This window comes from Amblyomma americanum, chromosome 9 (genome assembly GCF_052857255.1).
Source record: "Amblyomma americanum isolate KBUSLIRL-KWMA chromosome 9, ASM5285725v1, whole genome shotgun sequence".
NCBI classification, from domain to species: Eukaryota; Metazoa; Arthropoda; class Arachnida; order Ixodida; family Ixodidae; genus Amblyomma; species Amblyomma americanum.
In genome coordinates, this window is record NC_135505.1 from 135,046,787 (window position 1) to 135,070,855 (window position 24,069).

Consider the following 24,069-nt stretch of genomic DNA (forward strand, 5'->3'; position numbering starts at 1 on the left):
TGTGGGCTTCTTACGGCAGTGGTCGGAGGGGTAGTGGATAATCGTAGGGGAACAGCGCTGATGCTACGGAGCAAGCGAAAAAACTGTTAGCCTTGATTGACGGCATCGTAATCAGATGCGCGGTGCTCTATTAGTGCTATGAACTGTACCCTCCAGTCCTGTTCACTCATTCTTGTTTGCTAGCTTGAGTTCTCGCTGCTTTGAGCATGTTAATTGTGGAACTCGCAATAATCCGTTTCACTCGTTGCGACATGTGCCTACTGCCACAAATTTGAAGTACACGTAGGTCACAAAAAATGTAATTTTGTTTTCTCTACGCACGTCTTTGTCACTGTCAATCACCCTGTCCGGTTGCTGTGTCCACATTTTTATGATCTGCTTCCCTTAACCCCATCTATTTGCTTCTTATTTTCTTCGTGGCCATGACCGTGAGTTCGCCATTTCGTCCTGACCGCTGCGTAGTAAATTTGTTGTTTACGGTGTCGTTCTATATCTGTCATCCTTGGGTGCTCGTGCCTCCTATAGTCAACATGAACGATCACCAACTAGCCCGAACGATACTACTGATTTTTGCTACTGCTCACTCGAAATTATACGGCTCACACCCAATAATGCCGACTGTTTACAAAGGTGATGGTGACTGAAAAATATTTAAAAGCTCTTAAATCTCGTCAAAAATTTGATAGGTCTGATTCACTTTGGCGAAGTTGTCAATTCGTGCTGTGCAACTTTTCCCTGTGTGCTGCTGGACGCATCAGTAGAGGTATACCGATATCATCATTTGACCCCACCCTTACAAAAATGGTCTATAGACAGTATATAGACTTATTATAGACTCACTGCCTCCCTAGATATTTATTTTTGTCTATTCATAGTCTATAGGCTGTCTAGACAAAAGTCTACTAAAAGTGTATGGCCATAAATCTATAGGTTGTCTATAGACGGTCTATAGGATTTGTATTGACTTTAGACTGTTCTCTAGGGTTTGTCTATAGAGAGTCTATATACTTTGTAGACAAAAGTCTGTGGGCAGTCTATAGACTGTCTAAAGAAATGTTTGTAAGGGCAGTGACTCACTCACCTGATCGGCTGCCTAACTTATAGATTTCAGCCTTACTGTAGAGAAGTTGTGGGATATCCGATGAAAGCGCGAGACCGGATTCGTGTCCTGTGAGCTGTTGCGGATCTTGCCGTTGGTGTCACTCATAGCGCTGCTGGCACAGGAGCGTTGCCCAGCGTGATCGATGCATGAGAAAATGAGCCGCATATTGAGGTATAAATAATTCATGTTCGGGCAAACACACGTACCGCGATAGATGACCCAAAGATGTGGTCTTACCGCTCTTTTTATTGTGCGCACGCGCACGCTGGCTGTTAAAAACGGCACTCATATATATATCTCATCTAGACTCAAAAAATAAACTAATGCTATTTATATGTACGTATTTATTTACACACGCAATGAACCGATTTTTTTTTCGCGCGCGTTCCTCCACATTACAAACATTGAAAAAAAAAACACCCTCTCAGAGGCAACGGATGAGAAACGAAGTATGCATTAGCTGAGCAGCCATATTTTCTTTAACACCCTTCTCCACATAAACAGGGAACATTATAAAAAACGACTAATTCCATATTGCAAGACAACCGTGCAGGCAACTAGCATTATTTTTTTTTCGAGTCATTGTGTCGTTACTTGTTTATTGAAAACTGTATGCATACAAAAGGTCTTCTGAATTCCGATGCCTATATAGACGTGTAATCTACGAAAGCTACTCATCTAGGTCTAAAGACATAGTACCGGACCTCTGATTGTGGCGTTTTGGCGATTAGGGCTAACTTTGAACAAAGAAAACTAAAGAACTACTAGGTGTAGCTCAAACAAATTTCGCACACTTAATGGAGTTTGCATGTGACACCACTAACTTTGATAAATATCTATGTGTTTTGCCAATAAGATACTGAAACTATTGAGCCCCTAATATGCTCCATCGTTGTAATATTTGTCTTTTTTAGAGCGCCTGTTCTAAATAACTACCCACTGGAGCCAAAACCGGCCCCGAACATACTGAGAAATACATTTCATTAAAACACTGCAGAAGCAGCCTTTTTTTTTTTTGGTGCAGTAGCTTTTCAAAACACTTCACGCAAGCAGTCAAGTCGAACAAAGTCCGGCAGAGGCGCTTAAGACTGCTGCAGGCGCTGGATTGTTACGCTGAAGGATTTTATTCGGGGTTACATGCAAAACATATCGGTGCCTGGCAGAGATTCCTTCACAAAGAGCACAGGAGAATGAAAACCGTGCTTTCTGTGACTGACAGGCTTCGCGTGCAAACTTTTCAGGTGGCCAACGAACTATGCCGAAAGAGCGAAGTCCAGTGGTCACGTGGGTAGCTGAGGTCGTACAGATCATCCGCTTGTTCCGATCTCGGGCTTGAGGTCGTCGCTGGTTTGCACCAGGATTACTGTGAACGTGATGACTGAGCCAGTCATCTGCGGAAAAGAAGGTGTGCTTACGTGGCACATGAATACACAGTTCAAACCACGGTATCTTGCCCTACATCTCTATACTAGTTTGCAAACCGAATCTGAAGGGAAATATATAAGCTGACGTCGTTCAAACATATAGGTGTTAAAACACTTACACGAACTCGGCGCGAATTCTCGCACTTACCGCGACAAGGAGCGAGCGGTCAAGCCGACAGAAACCGGCGGCACTGAGATACATTTCTTCGGGACAGATGACGTCATGAAGATAATGAACCTAGAAAACGAGTGGGAAATCATGCTCTGGTCGGGGCACCTCGTTCAGTGTTAGCGAAAGCGCACAATGCTCACCTGCCGCGAGTAGCTGTCCGCTGACTCGAGCATGCTCAGTGCCTTTGTGGCATCCTTCAACTTCTGTGCCTTAAACAGGAGAGCGTGAAGCGATAGCAGTGAGAACTGCGTTTGCCATGCCGTGAAAGGTAATCCTACATTCCCTACGTCTGAGAATAGATTAAAGCAGAACTGCAGGTGCATGTGGGAAGACGCTAATAGGCCCTGTTGTTACAAGGTGCAGAATCAAGCGCCAGTTAAGTCTCATTATATGTCGTCCTTGTGTCTTTTTTGAACTATGTATACAAGAAACCCGAACCAACTAGCCCAAACCAAGCTTTGCTGGCTCATCACGTCAAGGACATTCGTAAGAGTCGTTTCTAGAGGGCTGTTTTGGCCTTCAGAAAGTGGATGCAGATGCCAGTGATTTGAGAGTTTCTCCAGCAGCTGACCATGCTCTGCGTCAGTCGCTGGATAACCTTATCTGCCTCAGTTCTGAATCGCCCCAGCCAATGATGGTTTGCCTCAGCAGGAAGCAATACCGCCCAAAGGCCAATTGAAGGCCAATGTCAGTTGAGTGCGATAGCACTTCTAGAACATGCACACCTAAGCTGAGCCAAAGGTATCAACACAGCTTTCTTCGGGCGATCGAAGATTCAACAACTATATGCTAGCGGTGAGCGATGGTGTAGAACTCCTTTCTTAGTCCATCGTTTACTCCTTGCGCAGGTTACTTTCAATTAAATTACCAAAGAACCAAACTACTCATCCCCTCTTCTCAAGACCGCTCTCACGGGAGACGGGTGTATGATATAGTTATCGGTGACACTGTTTCGTTTCGAGAGCGGCAGAAGATTGCGGCAGTTTTTCAGCTGCATTGATGCACTTTCGCTTTTACAAACACTTTTCGCACAAACCGTGCTGCGGAACCTAATAATGCTGTAATAAATACGTATCTCACTTGAGTTCCTAGCTGGTCGCTGACAAGGACCATGTCCACGAAGCAGAGCGTGCAGTAGGTCGTGTAGGTGACGCCCAACCAGGCCTCGACCTGGTCTGCTGTGATGTGAAACGACCTGTAGAGCGCCGTGCACAGCATGACCATGAGACAGGCAGTGGAGGTCACGATCGCCGGACCACAGACATCATTCATTGCCGCCTTGAGCACCTTTATCTTGCAGACGTTGTAGCGCGCTGCTTCTATAGACGAAGCAGCCATCCTCTGAGGTCCCATCGTCCTCTGGTATTCTTCGAAGCATGCAACCTGGGCCTTCAAATACTGCACCAGTACCTCGCAGAACTTCGTCACTGCTAAGTACATGAAAGACTCGTAGAATATGAACGTAAATGAGCTGCACATGGCCAGAGATTTGAGGACAGGGTGCCAGTCCTGGCGGTTCGAAGAGAAGCTTCTTAAATGGACAGCGACCGCGCAAGTCAGTGTTGTGATCAAGCTAGCTATCACGGCCACTTTCAAGATCATGTTCAGCCAGGAGCGGCTGCGGGTCATGCATCTGTAGGCAGGCAGAAAGACATTAGACCTCTCAAAAGCTACCGAGTCTCTTAAGAAGGCCAGGAGCTTCGTGGAGCCGAAGGCCAGGCATATGAAGTTCACGAACATTTTCACGGCGGCGACGCAGTGGGATGCGACGCCCAGTGACTCGGTGAACTTGCAGATCCAGTTCGTGCGGCATTCGGTTGCTGCTACAATACTGCTTCCTTCGAACAACACGAGCATCGAGAGCCAAGCGGCAGAGTAGAGCGTGTAGAAGCTCTTCCAGGTGGCCGTCGCTTCGTCTAGGGACTTGTCGCTTAGGTTCCGTATGAATAGGCATCCGAAGATTCGACCAAGCCTCGCGTACCAAAGGAAGCTGCGAACCATGAGCGATTCCTTCGCTGGTTCTATAACCCATGACTCCAAACTGACAATAGGGTCCGACTGAGTATTCTCGCCAGGTTGCTTAGTCTTCACTTTGATGTGCTTGCCTGGAATGAAGTTTTAAACCGTGTTACTTGCGGGTAGTGATCTGCTAGACGACAATGAAGTTATTACGGATGCACAGAACTCCGACGACTCTTATCGACCCCAGGCGTGAGCTGATTTCATCTCAGGCAGTTGACTTTGGACACGCTTGTTATATCCCTCTGTAAATAGTTCCCTGTATAATATACAAGCATGGGAGAATATTGAGAAGAATGGTCCAAAAGTGAAGCAGCGAAATCTGAACACAAATATGAGAAGGCCTGTCCTCCTGAATGACACGGGTTGCTGGCAGCTAGAGTACTCTTCTTCGCCCCGCTTCATGGATTCTTGTGCATAGTCTTTGTGTTGATAGTCTTTGGACACGCTTGTTATATCCCTCTGTAAATAGTTCCCTGTATAATATACAAGCATGGGAGAATATTGAGGAGAATGGTCCAAAAGTGAAGCAGCGAAATCTGAACGCAAATATGAGAAGGCCTGTCCTCCTGAATGACACGGGTTGCTGGCATCTAGAGTGCTCTTCTTCGTCCCGCTTCATGGATTCTTGTGCATAGTCTTTGTGTTGATATGTGAAGCCTAAGGTCCTGACGCGACACATGTTTTAAGAGGGACGCCGCAGTGGAGCAATAAAAAATCGTTTAGACCGCCTTGGGGTTCTTTGAGGTGCGCTAACATCGCAGAGGACATGGGCTTTCTAGCGTTTCGCCTCCTTCAAAACGCGACCTCTATGACCGGGGTTGTTTAGCGCGACCCTCGGATCAGCAGCTGATCTCCGAAGCCACTCACCCATAGCCTCTGGTCATAATCTTTATTCCTCATATGTAAGCGCAGACTTGTCCCTTGTCCCGTTTTGCTCTACACTCACATATCATATGTAAGTGCAGACTTTCTCAGAAAGCAAAGAACTTCCATCAAGAATAGCAAACCAAAACACTTCAAAAACTATTAGGTTCCTTTTATACAGTCCACTTTTTTTTTTACCTTAACGCTCTTTCCATGAGAGCACTGTGGCTACGCACACGACATAAAATTCATGGGTAGGCGCGGTGGCTGGTTTTGCTCATGTAAATAGGCCGTTAGCCCAAGATGTGAATTACGTAACGGTGTGTGCTTATAGACATACCAAGTTCCACGCACAACAGCGTCCATTATCACAGACACACCTGGAAATAAAAATACGTTTGTGGTGCGGCTCGACTAATGCGGGGCCTATTGCTACGATTAAGTAATCTCACGCGTAGAGGGTGAAGAATACTGGTTTTGTTACATGTGTGCTCTTCAGCTTGGTTAATACTCTGACAGATTAAAAGAAAAGCTAGCGAATTCCTAGAATTATAATACTTCATTTGGTATAAGATATGCTATAGCAAATTGTTTCTGTACAACTCAGTTCTTGTTGTTAGCCTACGTTACTCACTAAAATAAAGAGTACTCAGTGCTCATGTCTATGTACACTTTCTAGTCTTGTAATTTGGAACTACTTGCTGCTTGATTTATTATTACCGTATTAATTGAACGTGGCGTAATAAACAATATCCGTCAGGCCAAACACATTTACTGCTCGCAGTGACCGCGGAAAAGCTTGATGAAGTTGTGCAGGTACTGGTATACACTATGTAGGCTACTGGGCTGATGCTACTTACGACTTGAAAACTCCATCCACATGTGAAATGCAGGCTTCCAAGAGCGCTACCAGCAAACAGGAACAGCGTTATAGCACAACCGCACCTTTGGGTGCAACACTGGAGCCCTGCTTCAGCTTGAGCGAACTTGTCTGAGCCTTGACAACCAGGTTGTTTACTTCACTTTAGGGTTAGCGCAGTTGCAGCAAGTGATCACCGAGCCGATTAGCCAATTTTAAGGTCCAGCTTCGCATGTCGCTTATCACACGATGCACGTCACGTGATGCTTAACTTCAGTTACATCCAATTCTCTGGCCACCGTTATCGCAGCCTCGCATCTTGCAAACAAGGCGCACAAAATTACACCTCGGTCAGGTAGTGGGTGTTTTCTTGCACGCAAAGTTCTAATTTAATGCAGAGCGGATGTGCTGGGATATATTACATCCCGTTACTCGATCGCAAGCGTCGCTTGCATAAAAATTCATTATAGCAGTTTGTTTCAAAACAAATGAATGCGCGGTTTCCGTTCTTTCGTGTTTATCGGTTGCGATTCACGCTTCATACTGACGTATAGAAAACAGATCTACTTTTGACCACAGCGGCTGCGCTGTGTGACACAAGGGTGGAGCGGAAATTTACCGCGTGAGAATGAGGCGTCCGGCAAGAGAAGGGCGGAAGGATCCTATGAACGAATGGAGCCAAATTTCCTCCTCTTAATGTAGCCGCATGCATAAGTAACGGAGCCAAGTTGTGATTGAACAAGAGCAGGTCGATGAGATACGGAGAAAAAAGGACTGTTACGAATACAGAAATAGTCAATGTAAAAAACATAACACCGGAGAGAGATGTTGGCAACCGGCAGCACAGAGGACTCAACGCCTGGTTATTTCAGGAGGGTTCAGTAAAGTAGAAAGTTGGGTTAGTTGGTAACGATCCACCTCAAAACGGCGCACAAAAACACGCGGGCTTCCAGAAAGAGGACACAATTTGCCGCTGATTTTGGCTTCTATCTGCTCTGCATATTCGTCCAATGACAAGACGCAGCGTGCTAATGCGGACAGATTGGCTCATTTTCCTTTCCATCTCCATGAGTTAGTTTCTACATCGAGGAGAACGTACAGCTTCAAGACTTTAAAGTTTCACCAAGTGTAAATAAACCATCACCGTTATGAAGTACTAAGGAGGCCAAAAAATTGCACGTTTCCGCTTGTGATGTCATCCTATGACTGACTGATCATCCAATTTATTAATGGTATAAACTGGATACCCATAAAATAGAAACCTCGAAAACTGCATAGTCAGATTAAGTGACGAGCTGTGGAACTTCGCAGGCGTACGCTGACCACTGCTGGCGCACGGTTGTATTAATAGAAGCTACTGGAAGAAGCTTTCATCCTACAGCGAATGTAAGTAGGATAAACTGGATTGGATACGAAGCTCCCCCCTTTACATTACAACATTTGGACCTTCTCGATTCCTTCGCAAGCGTCTTAGCCTGGCCTGTAAGAAGTCTTGTGGTCTTGGTGGTGGTGAAACTTTATTTCGTCAGCTCAGAGGCTATAGGGCTATATGCTATAGGAAGGAGGAGGGAGGGGGCTGAGACCACGTCAGGTGCCCATGAGCCCTTGGCACTCTGCGACCTCTATGGCTAGTCTCACTACCCGGAGTTGTCCCTCCAGGGTAGAACTGGGCAACGCTGCCTCCCCATTGTTTAGGGTTCGTTCCGTGGACATTCATATAGTATATGGTCTAGGCTGGCATCTCGTGGCCGCACTGTTTGCAGAGAATTCTTATGGACCACTTCAAACATATTTAGGACCTTGTGGTCCTATACGTATTTGCGGTGATCCATGCGGATCACCCCGTAAGTGTATTAACCTGGCCGGCAAGATCGTTCCGTGGACATTCATATAGTATATGGTCTAGGCTGGCATTTCGTGGCCGCACTGTTTGCAGAGAATTTTTATTGACCACCTCAAACACATTTAGGACCTTGTGGTCCTATACGTATTTGCGGTGATCCATGCGGATCACCCCGTAAGTGTATTAACCTGGCCGGCAAGAAACCTTACGGTCGTGCCAATCTCACATACCGCATGGAAACGTCCCCACAGATAAAGAAGAAGATGAAGATGGTAATGATAGCCCCAAAAAACCGGGTAGAGCTGCTAACCACCTCGTGATTAATGAAGAAATATAGCGAAATCAATATTCACAACTATGCGAACGGTGTGAAGAAGAGGACAAATGGATAGCTCTCGTGAGATCTGCGTTTCTAGGCAGCTCACTCGCTCTTATCTGCTGCGGCAGGTCGCTTCTGTTCATAGAATTTGCTTGGAGTTCCCCCTGACTCGACTAGGGCTTCCTCTCATTTCTTCCGATTCTCCTCTCCTTCGGGGCAAGCGCCAAGGGATATGCCCTGAAACCAGTGTGCGATTATATTCACGAGTTTATAATTGCATCAGGTATCTAGATTCCTCTGCTGGAATGAGAATTCACTATTTTTCATTTCTTTCTTTTTTTCATTTATTGGTCCAAATTCCTGTCTAGAACACCAAATTATCCAGTTACTCCACTCCTTGCCCATGAGTGCGTTTGTATCCGCAATACACCCTGGCCAATCGCCCACTGTGGGTATGTGCCATTAAGCCTGAGGACATCATCATAGTCATCATCGTCGTCATCATCATCATCATCATCGTCGTCATCATCATCATAACCTCCGTCTCGAGGCAGCACGCTCGCTCGTAGCTGTTGAGGTAGCCTGAGGTATAGTTTTTGTCCTTTAGAAGCAGCGGTTCTGACGGGCCTAGCTCGCATCTTTCGAAACACACGCTGCCACCTTTTTAAGGTAAGTCGTCTCATCTCACACTGTTGCATGAAAACGTTGCTGCTCAGGTTGCGCGGCCGTCTCGGTACGATTTCCAACGTTGTTGTAAGGTTTAAGCGTTACGTGTCTTTGGCTCTTCTTCAGCAGCACCACTTTAAGAGACAAGCTGGGGAGGTTCTTAGTAGGTTTTCTGCCTCCTAAAGTATTTCCTTGCTCTCGCTTACGTCGTATAAAAGATACGTTTAAAAGATTGTGGACACACCTTGAAAGTGTGCAGCTCAGCATATTTCTTCTAGATTTGGTACGCTGCTTTAGGTGCTGACAGCAAGAGCGAGTAACTTAAATATGGTATAAATAGCTGGCAGAGAGGGCATATAACTCGGCTTCCAACAAGTGTGTCTACAACTATGCCTTGAATAAGGCAAGAAACGGGGTTACTAATCGCTATCATCAGCCTTTAACTACGCCCGATGCAAGGAAAAACTATTACCCGTTCATTTCCTGTTAACCCGGCACTATACCAGTTGTGCCCACGGTAGGCTGGTATATATTCTCGATCTCAGCTCCACATTGAATATCTGACGTACCTAGGTGCTACGTTTTCCCTGTCTCCACTTCGTTACTTTTTCTTGTTCTTCAAGGATATCGCCGAGCTCCCATTTTGTCACTAATCCCACTGACCGCCTCATATACCTTGGGTTAGGGCATTGTGCCATTGAACGCCTGTCGCACCGGGTACCATGAAGGCAAGCGGATTGAGCGGCTAACCGCGACAAATACTCTACGTTTTTATATAACACTGGCCTTAGCGTATAGCGTTAGGAGAAACTTTTCCGTTCTATTAAGTGGCACAGGCGGAGCAGTTGCCAACATGCAGAGAGTAAAGCTATAATCCGGCCTGCAAGCAAACGCCACCACCGCCACCCTTCGTATCTCTTAACGTTACCCTTATTGTTTTTCCATTTGATGTTGTATCGTTCTGCGTCTCAGCAATGTCGAGGTCGCAGGTTCGATAATCGGTTGCAGCCGATGCATTTCGACGCAGGCAAGAGGCAAATACGTGCGCTTGTGCTTCAAGACATCAGTTCAAATTATGCACTTGAGTGGTCGTAGCTAAAGCGAAGCCCTCAGACTTCGAGTTCCTCTAAACTTGCAGGACAGCTTCTAGGTGTGCGAATTCGTTAAATACGTACTTTTTGATACGCGTTTTAATCACTGTCTTCGCTTTCAAAAGGTTCGTTCCAGTTGCGTTCCGGTCGGCTCAGCCTCACCTACAAGTCACGAGAAATGGCTGAAGGTGAGCATCATTTTAATTTGAAGTTCAGAAGCAGTGCATTTTGGGAGAGTTGGTATCCGATACTTTTGGAAACAATTGCGCACACACCAGGCAGGATACCAAAAGGGACACACGTTGGCGCCTATGCGCGTCCTTTCATGTCCTGCCTTGTGCGCACAATAGTTTCCGAAAGTAACTGAAGTGTTTAGCTCCTTCTTATTTATTCGCATAACTTTACTCTTGCTTACTCTGTGCATTGGGGTGGAGTAAATTGAGCTTCGCCAATTTTCCGCAGCCTACAGAGCATTTTCTCGAGCCTGTTACAGAACAAAGATAAAGTAAAGCTCTGTGGGGCTGCTTTCCTCTGTCTTCACTCTGTGTATTAGGCTAAACTAAAATGACATTTACTGTATTTACTCCAACAGTCTAAACAGAAAGGAGTTGAAAGGGAGTAAACTGCCCTCTCGTGCATCATAGTCATCATCATCATCATCCTCAGCCTGACAACACCCACTGCAGGGCAAAGACCTGTCCCATGTCTCTCCAATCAACCCTGTCCTTTGCCAGCTGCGGCCACCGTATCCACGCAGTTATTAATCTCAAACTTTCCGCCGCCCCCTGCTACGCTTGTCTTCTCTTGGGATCCACTTTGTTACCGTTAACGACCAGTGGTTATCTTGCCTTCGCATTACATGCCCTGCCCAAGCCCATTTATTCCTCTTGATTTCGACTAGGATGTCATTAACACGAGTTTGTTCCCACACCCACTCTGCCCGCTTCCTCTAGAGCATTCTCTTTTATAAAAGGGAGTGTACTAGAGGGCAGCTTACTCCCTTTTTCACTCCCACATATGCGTATTCATGTCTAGAGCGTAGCCTAATGCACAACACAAGATTTTAAGCAAGTTATTTTTATACCAAGTGAGCGTTATATATTTATGGTACTCTACTCAACCCACCAAGGTGGCTCAAATCTATCTGCATGAAACGGATTCGACCTCCTCCCGGTGTGCAGGCGAAGTGAAAATAATAATAATTGGTTTTTGGGGAAAGGAAATGGCGCAGTATCTGGCTCATATATCGGCGGACACCTGAACTGCGCCGTAAGTGAAAATACGCTTTTGCACTGCACGTTCGGGGAACTTTAAACAGTATGAGGCAGTCATAAATAACGATCACATTTCTAATATCGGATAGCGCAGACGGTGGTAATGCATGGTCTGCCCCGTGCATGACCACGCTTTTGTGAACACTTAACAAACTTTATGAAAAACTGAAAACATGTATACTTTCCAACCCGCCGCGGTGGCTCAGTGGTTAGGGCGCTCGGCTACTGATCCGGAGTACCCGGTTTAGAACCCGACCGCGGCAGCTGCGTTTTTATGGAGGAAAGACGCTAAGGCGCCCGTGTGCTGTGCGATGTCAGTGCACGTTAAAGATCCCCAGGTGGTCGAAATTATTCCGGAGCCCTCCACTACGGCACCTCTTTCTTTCTTCTTTCACTCCCTCCTTTATCCCTTCCCTTACGGCGCGGTTCAGGTGTCCAACGATATATGAGACAGATACTGCGCCATTTCCTTTTCCCAAAAACCAATTATTATTATTATTATTATTATTATTATTATACTTTCCATCTCTCAGGCAGGACTTAGAGCCAAGAAGGTGCACTTAAAATGTAGTGTTAATTGATATTTGTCGAAATGTACTTTTATGATGTTCACTGGTCACTGACCATGCTAAAGAAATGGCGTTTCGGGAGCGCTATGGCTCTCGTCATTTTTTTTTAATATAGTTAGTGACCAGCGTGAAGTTCGCTGGTCACTGACTATGGTATAAAAAAAATGACGGGAGCCGTAGCGCTTCCGACACGCCATTTCTTTTGCTTGATCAGTGATGCAGTGAACTTAATTATAAACTTTATCATCCTGAACCTCATCATCATCCATGCTTCCTGACCAGACTGTATGCCGTCAAACCATCGGCTGCAGGCACTTTTAGCGACTAATAGATCTCCGCTCCGCAACATTTTCGTTCTTTAACCAGTGAACTTCATCATAAAACTTCATAATCCTGAACTTCGTCATCATCTATGATTCCTGACCAGTCTGTATGCCGTCAAACCATCGGCTACAGGTACATTTAGCGATGAATAGATTTCCGCTCCACAACATTTTCGTTCTTTAACCAGTGAACTTCATCATAAAACTTAATCATCCTGAACTTCATCATTATCCATAATTCCTGACCAGACTGTATGCCGTCAAACCATCGACTGCAGGTACTTTTAGCGACTAATAGATTTCCGCTCCGCAACATTTTCGTTCTTTAACCAGCGAACTTCATCATAAAACTTCATCATCCTGAACTTCATCATTATCCATGATTCCTGACCAGACTGTATGCCGTCAAACCATCGACTGCAGGTACTTTTAGCGACTAATAGAGTTCCGCTCCGCAACATTTTCGTTCTTTAACCAGCGAACTTCATCATAAAACTTCATCATCCTGAACTTCATCATTATCCATGATTCCTGACCAGACTGTATGCCGTCAAACCATCGACTGCAGGTACTTTTAGCGACTAATAGATTTCCGCTCCGCAACATTTTCGTTCTTTAACCAGCGAACTTCATCATAAAACTTCATCATCCTGAACTTCATCATTATCCATGATTCCTGACCAGACTGTATGCCGTCAAACCATCGACTGCAGGTACTTTTAGCGACTAATAGATTTCCGCTCCGCAACATTTTCGTTCTTTAACCAGCGAACTTCATCATAGAACTTCATCATCCTGAACTTCATCATTATCCATGATTCCTGACCAGACTCTATGCCGTCAAACCATCGACTGCAGGTACTTTTAGCGACTAATAGAGTTCCGCTCTGCAACATTTTCGTTCTTTAACAGAACCTAAGGAAGAGAGCAAGACCATGAAGGAGGAAACTGCAACGACCTGTAAGAAACTTTTCGCATGTTTCATATAAGATTCAAATAAGTGGCTTGCGCTGTACATAACGCATAAAGAGAGAGAGAGAAAGTAAAGCTTCTCAACTGAAAAGTGTCTGCAGCTGTGAGACCCGACTCTGACTAACGACATCTGGACAGCGGTAGCACGTGCTTGTATAACTAAAACTGACTCGGCTGTGTTAATGATAATTTGCTGACTGCAAGTTCGCTTTTGGGTGTATTTTGCGCTTACATTTTTTTGTTCAGATAATCTAATACATTACTTCTCGGTGTCTGACTAATTTTTGCGTTGCGAGTCATCATTGATGCATACTATAGAACTCGCTCCTGGTATACGGTCATGATGCATATTACAGAATAATAATATACGCGTACGCTTAATTCAACTGTTCACTGATTGTCGTCTAGCACCTGAGAAGACAGCTGAAGGACGCAGGGGGTCAGAGGTAGAAATGTCAGGTGAGCTTTCTTCGCTTCTTTTCTGCAGCACTGATCTTCGCAGCATCAACACTACAAATACACACACCGAAGTCACTAGCAGACTGATTTTGCGCGATGTCCCAGTTGACGAGAGCAGAGAAAACCACAACGTAGCTGAAGAATTAAAAATCTTGCTTCCTTTGCAACTGAGCGATGACATCGTGGTGTTGAGCACCATTTTAAAGAGGGCTCGGCTTGTACTTAACGATACGCTTTTTTTCTATTAAGTTTCCTGGTCGGAAAGAGCCTCCGCTTTTTCCGACTAGGCTGGCTATGTACTAGAAGACACGTTCATGCTATTCAGCAGTAAAGACTCACCGCGTGTCACAGAATGCATCGGTGCAGCCCGTAGCCGTGGATTCATCGCCTCATGGGAGCATTGCACTGCTGTCCTTCGAGTTGTGAAAGTGAAATGAACTCTTTATGTTAGTTCAAATACTTCGTGTCGTTGACAGATGAGGCTCATCAGGCGTTCAACCTCTCGGGACCAGCTAAACTGCCGAGAGCATAACGCTTCACTATTCAAGAACTCCCGTAATACGGCAGCACTTACTTGATTTGTAATGAATTGCACCGAACACTCGAAACACCAGCATGAGAGGCGATAATGTAGTACCTGAACCACGTTGATTGCCCTTCGAGTTTCTGTATTCCTTTACTCGAGTTGAATAGGTATTTCTCGTTACGCTATAAGAGAACAGTGCACGCCTTCTTAACCCCCCCCCCCCCCCCCTTTTTTATTTCAGGAAAGGAGCTGACCGACCGATCAGAGAAAGAAGGTATAAAAGGACACGTCGCGATTGGTGTTGCCTTTTTGTTTTCGCTTTTTTTAACACAAAACAAGGATTCCATGAGGGATATGAATTAATAAATATTTTCGTTTTTATTACAGGCAATTTGGATATAGTGGTGTGAACTAGATGCATCCAATCATATGTTGTGTTTCGAGCCCTTTTTTTCCCCCATAACATCCCTTATATAGCCTTACAACATGTGCGCAATACCTGCGACTGAGATAGGTTATGAAGCATTCGAATGAAGTGTTCGCTCAGTTCCAGCATCTATGTGGCCTTTGACTATGCACCGCTTACATGTGGTGTCATGTAGAAGGTTCACAGCCAGAAGAGGTAACGTAGAAAAAAAAGCTATACGTATTTAATCTGACGTTTCAGATTGTTTCCCCTTCTGCTGCGTTGCTCAAGACCTGTTCATAACCCAGTGCAGATGTTGAAATCCCCTGGTAATGCTTGAAAGTGCTTGTTATTTACCGCTGTGCATTTATTAGTTCATTGCTGGCATGAATTGTACCGCCGGTATTACGGTGAACTGTATCTGTACTTTGAGTGCAGTGAGCAGTTATGTGTTTCTCCTTTTAGCTGCCCCACGTGCGTGCATGGTTTGAAGGCGGCGAAGACGAACCTTTGATGTCACGCAAAGAAATCCGCGAGATTAGTGCATGTCTTCTCAGCTATGATTGTACGTTTCAGGCAAAGAGCTGAACGAGAGATCGGAGAAAGAAGGTGGGGGGGATTGGATTGGAAAGCAGCGTGAAATGCCCTTCCTCTTTCTTTACTTATACTTTATTGTTCCTGTACTTCTGTTTCAGAATCGAGAGTTTCGAAAAAGAGCGCAGGCAGCACCAGTAAGTACTTCACTGTGTTTAACTACGTAATGACGTAATGAGTCAGTCTCACTCTATTAGAAAAGTTCGCAGTGGTGTTCATTTTCCGCTGCGTACCGTCACCACTACGCTCTAAGTTATCCTTCAAGTCTATAAAACATCCACGCAGCTCGTTTTATCTTTCATTTTCTTCGAATTCGCATCATTTCTGGCCCCATGCTTCTTCCGCCGGTTACATATAACGCGTCTAGAGATCCGTCGAGTTCAGGATTAATGTTGCACACTCTTGAGTTCCTCATGAAGAGAATTCGCTGGTGGTCGAGGCTCTGTCTAAAAAGACTGATTTAGGCTGCGAAACACGCTACAAAAGAATTAACTTTGAACACACAGCATTCGTTTGAAATTTTCAGCATCCCCTGACAACTGAAAGAAGTGATTTCAAAATTAATACGTTTTATCCCTTTCTCATTACATTTCTTTCTGGTGTCCTACGAGACGTGAGACGATATTGCACATTTTCCTTTCCTCACAAACCAAAAAAATGAATGAATTTCTAACCAAAGCGGCTTTTCTTTGTATTTTTGATTGCTGAGAATTAGTGGACATACGTGCACGTTGCCGAGAGCCGAGTTGCACATATTCCATTGTGATTCTGTTGCTTCTCTCATTGCGCCGAGGATTCGATCGGCACCACGCCTCTCTAATCGTCCACATCGACCAGTCAGCTCGGGTGATAAGAATGAAATAAAAGAACACAAAAGAAGGGTAATGTGTTTCTAGGCCATCTTTTCAATTCACCCTTTGAGATTCCTTTTCAGTCTATTCGGTAGCTCTTGGATGCAATGAACTGCATCAGTGCAGTTTCGCAATTATTTACCGCGCTCCGACCAAAGCACTCTGATGGTACCGCATGTAGCGTTGAAGGATGCGGGGCTGAAATTCAGGAATCTATAGACTAGGGCAAGCTTCCTATCATTTTGTACCCGAAAGAGCAAGCTAGTAGTATCATGTGCTCAGGTTATCTTATGACCAGTAATTATAATTGGTTTTTGGAGAAAGGAAATGGCGCAGCATCTGTCTCATATATCGTTGGACACCTGAACCGCGCCGTAAGGGAAGGGATAAAGGAAGGAGTGAAAAAAGAAAGGGAGAAAGAGGTGCCGTAGTGGAGGGCTCCGGAATAATTTCGACCACCTGGGGATCTTTAACGTGCACTGACATCGCACAGCACACTGGCGCCTTACCTCCATAAAAACGCAGCCGCCGCGGTCGGGTTCGAACCCGGGAACTCCGGCTCAGTAGTCGAGCGCCCTAACCACTGAGCCACCGCGGCGGGTTTATGACCAGTAATGCAACAAGTTTGCGAAACACCCTTCACATAATAAATACCAGCGTTTTAGTGCTGCATAATATCGGTAAAGAAAGTTCCCTTCTGAGCGCTTATACCCCCCAACGGGTGAATAATATATCCTATCAAAAATAACTGAGCATTTCATCATGTGTCAGATGCTGTAGCATATACAGCCAGATCTGGTCTAGTATCAGTTTTTTATTACTGCCACAACATTCCTGCATTTATGCCTTTCTTAAATTTTTGGTTCCTAAAAGTCACCTTCACGATTGGCAATGTGATGTTATATGTATTATGCCAATTTTATTCCTTACGCTGTTCCAATGGTACGCCAATGCTCATAGATATTAGCTACGTAAGCGGGTTACGTGCCATTGGTTTGTCAGCCTGCTGCCACTTTATTAGTAGTTGAGTAGTGCAATAACAAGCGCTGAAAAAGGAGGTGAAATCAAAACCGTACGCATATGCTCGCACAGAGGGAGTGCTCCGCATGCTATTATTGATAAGAAATCGATGACGTGCCTATGAAGAAAAAGTTCTACAAGCAACACTTCTGTTGGAATTTCCTGTGAGCGCATTATCAACGCCAAATGCATTACGCGATGCGATGTTTTCGGTTTACTTCCGCAGAGTCAAGGGGCTCAAAGAAAAGTTCGAGTAAGTCCTGTCGGCGTTAGCTGTCAACGCAAATGGTGCACTTCATACAACGCTTTACAGTATGCTCGGACTTGAACAAAGCGCGCCTAAAAAAGAGCTAATTGCAGGTTTACTTCTTCGAATATATTATTGCCGTTAGCTCAATAAGTGTTCTACGTTATAGAGGGATCCTGTTCGTAATATGGGTTACTCCTTAATGTGTGACACCCAATTCATTGTATTTTTCGCAGAGTCAAAGGCCTCGGAAAGGAAGGAACCAATGACGGATACCTCAGGTAGATATTTTGTGGCACGCATACCTGTCTAAGAATTTTTTGTACTTCAGAATATAGCCCCGCCGCGGTGGCTCAGTGGTTAGGGCGCTTGACTACTGATCCGGAGTTCCCGGGTTCGAACCCGACCGTGGCGGCTGCGTTTTTATGGAGGAAAAACGCTAAGGCGCCCGTGTGCTGTGCGATGACAGTGCACGTTAAAGATCCCCAGGTGGTCGAAATTATTCCGGAGCCCTCCACTACGGCACCTCTTCTTCCTTTCTTCTTTCACTCCTTCCTTTATCCCTCCCCTTACGGCGCGGTTCAGGTGTCCAACGATATATGAGACAGATACTGCGCCATTTCCTTTCCCCCAAAAAACCAATTATTATTATTATTATTCAGATTGTATACTTTCAGTAGTTTTGGCTTTCTTCGCCATGTGGACTCTAGGCTTATGGTGTGTGCTATCCCTGTAATAGAAACTATATTATAGTGGTGCATTTTAAGGGCACTACGAAGTGTTTTGATTAAGTATTACGCTAACACTGTAGTCTATGGGGCCAATTAATTGGTCAGACCTAATGTTGGAGCAAAAAAAATGTAGAAAACACCACGCAGAAAAGGCGAGGACCGTACGGACGCTATATAGACCGTTTACAGCGCGCAGTTCTTCCGTTTGAGACCAGATGGCGCCACAGACGCGCTCGGAACACGGCGCCATTACGCACCTCGTAAGTCGCCGGAGTGTACGCCTCGATGCAGTAATGGAAATATCGCGGGTGGCTGCCGAAGTGTTCTTTCTGCGAAGATGGGGAAAGGCAGAGGAAATACGTGCTTTATTGTGGATTGCAAGAAATGCGACAGAGAGTTAAAGGTGCAGGATGCGATCGTTTGCGAGCCTCACGGAACCGAACTGCACAAGGAAGTACTGCCCCTGTTCGCGCCCTTTGCCATGCATCATTTCCGAACGGGCGAACGCGACAAACACGTCCGCCAGTGCTAGATGGCCAATATAGAAAGAAAGGTTACGATCTTGGAAAATCTGCGAGGGTAAGAGCGCAACATTGCTTCATGATCAAAGTGTTCCGCCACCGAAACCGTCACTTCGTGCTTTCAGTTGCTGTGCAGTTGCGCCTACGTGTGTAGTGAGGCCCCATTGCTCGTAAGTTAAGGTGTTCGGCAATTGTAGTAACAGCAGCGCCGGAGGCCAGATCAGGTACGGAAAAGAAGGACGACTTATGCTCCTACATGCCGCTACTGTAGATCGTGCGCTGCACAGCCGTACGAACGGACAACGCTTACCGTCCGTGTATTGTATGCCGTCTTGGTGCTACTCTTGAACTTCGCTCCAAGTAGAGCGCTTTTCGTGGACCAGATTCGGAATACAGCATTTGCGTTACGGCTGCTGGGCTGGATGATTGCCAATTCCTCGCGGTCCATGCGAGACAGCCACTAAAAGTTACCCCGCAGGCCAGCGCTCAGAGAGAAGCTGATTACTTACCAACAACGAGACCTCGAGCATTTTCATGTCCGCATATCGAGAGTGGAGCGTACCGCAATTTCATATGTGAGACTGACATAATTATGAACTTCGTGTAGTGTGAATGCGTTGCTGTGCGCGTTATAACAATTATATCGCGGAATCCTTCGAAACGATTGCGCGCCAGATTGTGAAGGCTGCTTGATGAATGGTACTGCTATACATGGTAGTTAACATTTGTGTGTCTATTTATTTTTCTCACCTTTGTGTGCTTAACAAACCAATAGAAAATATTTTCGGTTTCCTAAGCACCGTTAACAGGTTGTAAACAAATGCGTACGATGTGCATGCGAGCGTTTTAGAGCGGTGTCTGCGTGCATGCACAGAATACTACAACGACCTGCGCTGGCGCAGAAGCATTAAACCTTGCCGTTTAAGATAATAACAATAAAAAAACATTCAGCAAAGCCTTCTGCGGACGCAAAGACAAGTATCAGGAAATCGATCCATTGGCTGGCTATGAAACCGGACACCGTTTTCAAGGCCACAAGAGATCAAATTAGAGTTCTCACGTGCCCCTCGAATCTTTGGGCAAACCATACTGTCTCCTTCCCACTATTTTACAACCGTATCAGCCGAAACACAGCCTGTTGGAACCGAACCATCAGACGCGGCAGCCGTCGCGACGAGGCGCGCTCGGGGCAGTCAGGAGGCGTGCAATGGCGGCGTGCTCACGTGACCAAAGATGGCAGCCCCCATGATACGGCGCTGTAAAGCGTCTATAGAGACCACCCTGACCGCGACTTTTTTACGCGGTGTTTTAAAGTTACATTCTTTGTCCAATAAATGTTATGATACTATGAAGGGCCTCAGTACTTATAATCGTGCTGTAGTTCTTGTTCACATGAGCGTTTGTAAATAACCCACTGGGGCCATCAATCAATCAATTTATCTCCCCCAGAAACGAAGACCCCGAAAAAGAAGAAATCCGATGCGGAAACTACAGGTTAGTCTCTCCGGGAACGAGTTACTGCTGTTCCTTGCTCACAAAGGTTTCCCGCTATCTTTCATATTTTGTGACTTTCTAAATGTTCGTTTCAGTTTTTCTTCTCTCACTAACGCTGTAAACCTGTCTTCCGGGCTTTTTTTTTTCGGTTTATGTACATGCCCATACAATGTTATTGTACCCGTACAACCTTTATTTTACAGTGTTTCCATCGACCTCATTGAGCAGCTAAGACTGCCATAGAAAACCAATTCGGAACGCTTTTGACGGCAGAAGAAAACGTTAATAGAAAAAAAAATACAAGTCTGCCGTTAGGTGATCTCGGATATATTGATTGTTGTAGTGATATATTCCGTTATATGAAAAAAATGGCGTTCATAAACGGTTTCCCGCTGAAAAATGCTTCTGTCCAGATTTGCTGGGTATGATTTTTGTTTATCGATAAATGCATAGAGTGAATACTGATCACACACCTGTTTTATTTTTTCTATCAGGAACTGAATCACAGACTTCTGGTGAGTGCGCTTATGCAAACGGTTTCCGCTAAGTCCTGTCAAACGTTAAAAAAGGTGGCCACCTGCTCTGCGAATACTGGTCTAGCTCATTGTTGTAGGCGCTAGTTCTCACTAGACCCGCATATTTTTTAAAGCCACCTCTTTTTTATAATTAACAAACATAAATATTGTAACTTTTTATTTTTAACCTGACCATAGAATTTTCGATATTAACCCATGTGAAGAAATTCCCTTTCAATTTCCTTTTTTGCGATGTAAACCTTAGGCCGTTCCCTTTTATTTCAGTGAGCATAAAGTAAATCCGCCAAATTAAGTTTCTATCACGTGACTGCGCTGCCATGCCGCAGTTTTAGCACCCTCAAATGCACACAAAATGAGGGAGTTCAGTTACAATAAGTAAACATGAAACCGATCCCAGCCCGGGTTACGCCATTACGGCGGGGACTTGACTTTGTTAGAATCACGACGCTGCCCATTTGCTCGACGAGACATTACACTGCAAGAAATTATTAAGTTCTCCCTATTCTTCCTCGGAGTAAATGTCGGGTACTACTGGCGACATTCTCAGCTTTAAACGCACACGGTGTTTATTTCAGTAAAACACCATTAACACTGAAGCTCTCAAGCTAAGAAGCGCCTCCTTGCATCCCGTAGCTTTAATTTTTCGCTCCACCTTCGCTGTGTCATGTAGTACCGCGGCATCCCAATCATCTGCAGCACCTACATTCGCAGGTTCCCCGCAAATGTCATTCGCGGCCAATTATAGCGGCCACATCTCACAGAGCTCGCTTTCTGACATCGAGACAACGAATACAGAGCTTCTCTTGATTATAGTAGTTGCATAGCGAAAAAGATATAGATACATATGTTTTCATGTTTTATGCTTGTTTGAAGAACACTTTTCTGTTTGCCGAAACGTCTCACTACCGCGCGGTGGCGGTGTCTTGTGCAGAGACGAAGAAATCAAAAAAGAAGAAGCGAAAGGAGGGAACGACAGGTAAGTTTCTTAGCGGGTATTGAAGTGCATGAAGTCACTTCCGTCAATTAAGCAATTCTGCTCCTTACTATTACCTGACATCTAACGACCACATGGTGGCATCATGCGCAGATAAGCAGGCCTCGGCCAGGAAAGAGACAGAGGCATCAGCTACTGGTGAGTTTTAGAGCGAGAGCTCTACTCTGCGCACTACAACTCCCTAGGTCAAATTTGGCGCGCGTTTGCCGGGTTCGAACCCGACCGCGGCGGCTGCGTTTTTATGGACTCAAAACGCTAAGGCGCCCGTGTGCTGTGCAATGCCAGTGCACGTTAAAGATCCACAGGCGGTTGAAATTATTCCGGAGCCCTCCACTACGACACCTCTAATTCTTCCTTTCTTCTTTCACTCCCTCCTTTATCCCTTCCCTTACAGCGCGGTTCAGGTGTCCGCCGATCTATGAGACAGATACTGCGCCTTTTCCTTCCCCCCAAAACCAATTATTGTTATTACTGTTATTATTGTTTGACCTTGAGCAGGCGGAAAGGAGGCGTGGCAAGTGACGTCATACCACGTGACTCGCTGTGGACAGGCGCCGTTGCTGTACCACGTGACTAGCGGGGGTATAACAGCTGCTTGGCGCTGGCGCTCGGTCGCTCAGTCTCTCCGTGGCGCTCCGTACCGACTCCGGAGCCAAAAATTGCACTGCCATGATTAACAGATCTTTCGCTTGTATCACTAGGTTCAACAAGCGCTAAACCTCTGCTATCTTTTTTTTTCAGCCTCAAGAACTACATCTAAAATCTCTGGCAAGTGCACTTGTGCAAGTTTCTTTTTTTATCCGCGCTATGGGTGCAGAAATTTTCTATAAACGTCCCATGACCATTATGCTCGCCGTAGATTCTCCGTGAACCCTTTGCACTCCCGTTCATCAGGAGTATTTACATTCCTTACCTAAACCTCATTCCTGAGCACCATTCAACGGCCGCATGCTCACTCACGCATAAAGCTCCTTTTCGTGTATTTACGATTAGTGCTGAACATTTTCAAAGGCTCTTTTAAACGTTTTTAAACATTCAATTCTAAAGGCGCTTCTCAATGCCTTCAGGTATTTAAGTTTTTAACCGACGAAGATTGGATGGCCACATTAAATCTAACAAAACATTTTCAAGTAGAATCAGCCTGAAACTACACTTACGGAGGTAGGGGGGGGGGAGGGTTATCGATATGCCTTGCAATTTAAAACCGTGCGACAACTGTGCTTCCGATTGATGATATACGCCGGCACATGGTTAGCAGTTAAATTCGTTCAGTTTTTCTTATTATTTCCGAACCGCTCCAAACAATACTCCTCCTTTCTACTTTGTGCAGCTTCACGGAAATGAAGCTATATTATTGTTTTGGCCAGTAGTAAAAATGAACCATTATCAGTGACGTAGACTTTCAAACAGACAACATCGATGGTGTGGATGTTGTTCAACGGCATTGCTATACTTGTTAACCGTTGTGCAACCACATTTCATAGAGGTGCATGTCGACTGCGAAACTCGGTTTCTGGCCTTTGCGGCTTTCCACTGTTGTCCTAAACGCGTATCACATCGACAATGGTATAAACGAGAAAACGAATAACTGATGCGCTGGGTGTTATTGCTCGCCAACGTCTCGAACCAACCGCAGCTTCCAAGAAGAAGGACCCCAAGCGTTCCATTCCACCAGATCGTAAGTAGCAGCATCTTTCTTGTGAGTAGAAACGAATTTTATTAATTTTGACAGTCTATCAAGCGAGTGTTGTAGCGCTGATCAGAAGGATTCTTTCGCAGCCATAAATTTATGAAGGTAGTGTGGAAAAACCGCATCGCTTCTAATTTTTCGATGACATGCAACAAAGGGACGGTAGGAATAGAACCATGCAGTAGATGAGTTACTGATACAGTGCCCCTTCGTCTTGAAGGTTACGTCATCCTCATAACGCCTATGCTGTGATAGTTAGGTGCAGCGGGCTTTCCCTTAAAATGAAGGCTTTATAAGAGATGCCCAAACTGCCGCACGTTGAAACCGACCGTTACTATTTTCGACATTGTTATGATGCTCAAAAAGGCTGCCATTGATGAGCCTTCCAGTTCGTACAACCTTCATAGGAATGCCTTGCGAATACGTCATAGCGGCTGCCATGCTAATGAACGCAGGACCACTGTGAACGCTTTAGCGCTTACACAACTCGCGTATCGCCT

General features: G+C 45.3%; 1 long non-coding RNA gene across 1 annotated transcript; it reads left to right on the forward strand.

Annotated features, from left to right (window-relative positions):
• The first annotated feature begins 15,582 nt into the window (after positions 1 to 15,582).
• Positions 15,583 to 21,864, forward strand: LOC144104301 (uncharacterized). Its single transcript, XR_013308493.1, has 6 exons — positions 15,583 to 15,622; positions 17,583 to 17,609; positions 17,840 to 17,884; positions 20,305 to 20,349; positions 20,844 to 20,864; positions 21,817 to 21,864. It is a non-coding gene; the product is annotated as an uncharacterized LOC144104301 (long non-coding RNA).
• Positions 21,865 to 24,069: the final 2,205 nt, after the last annotated feature.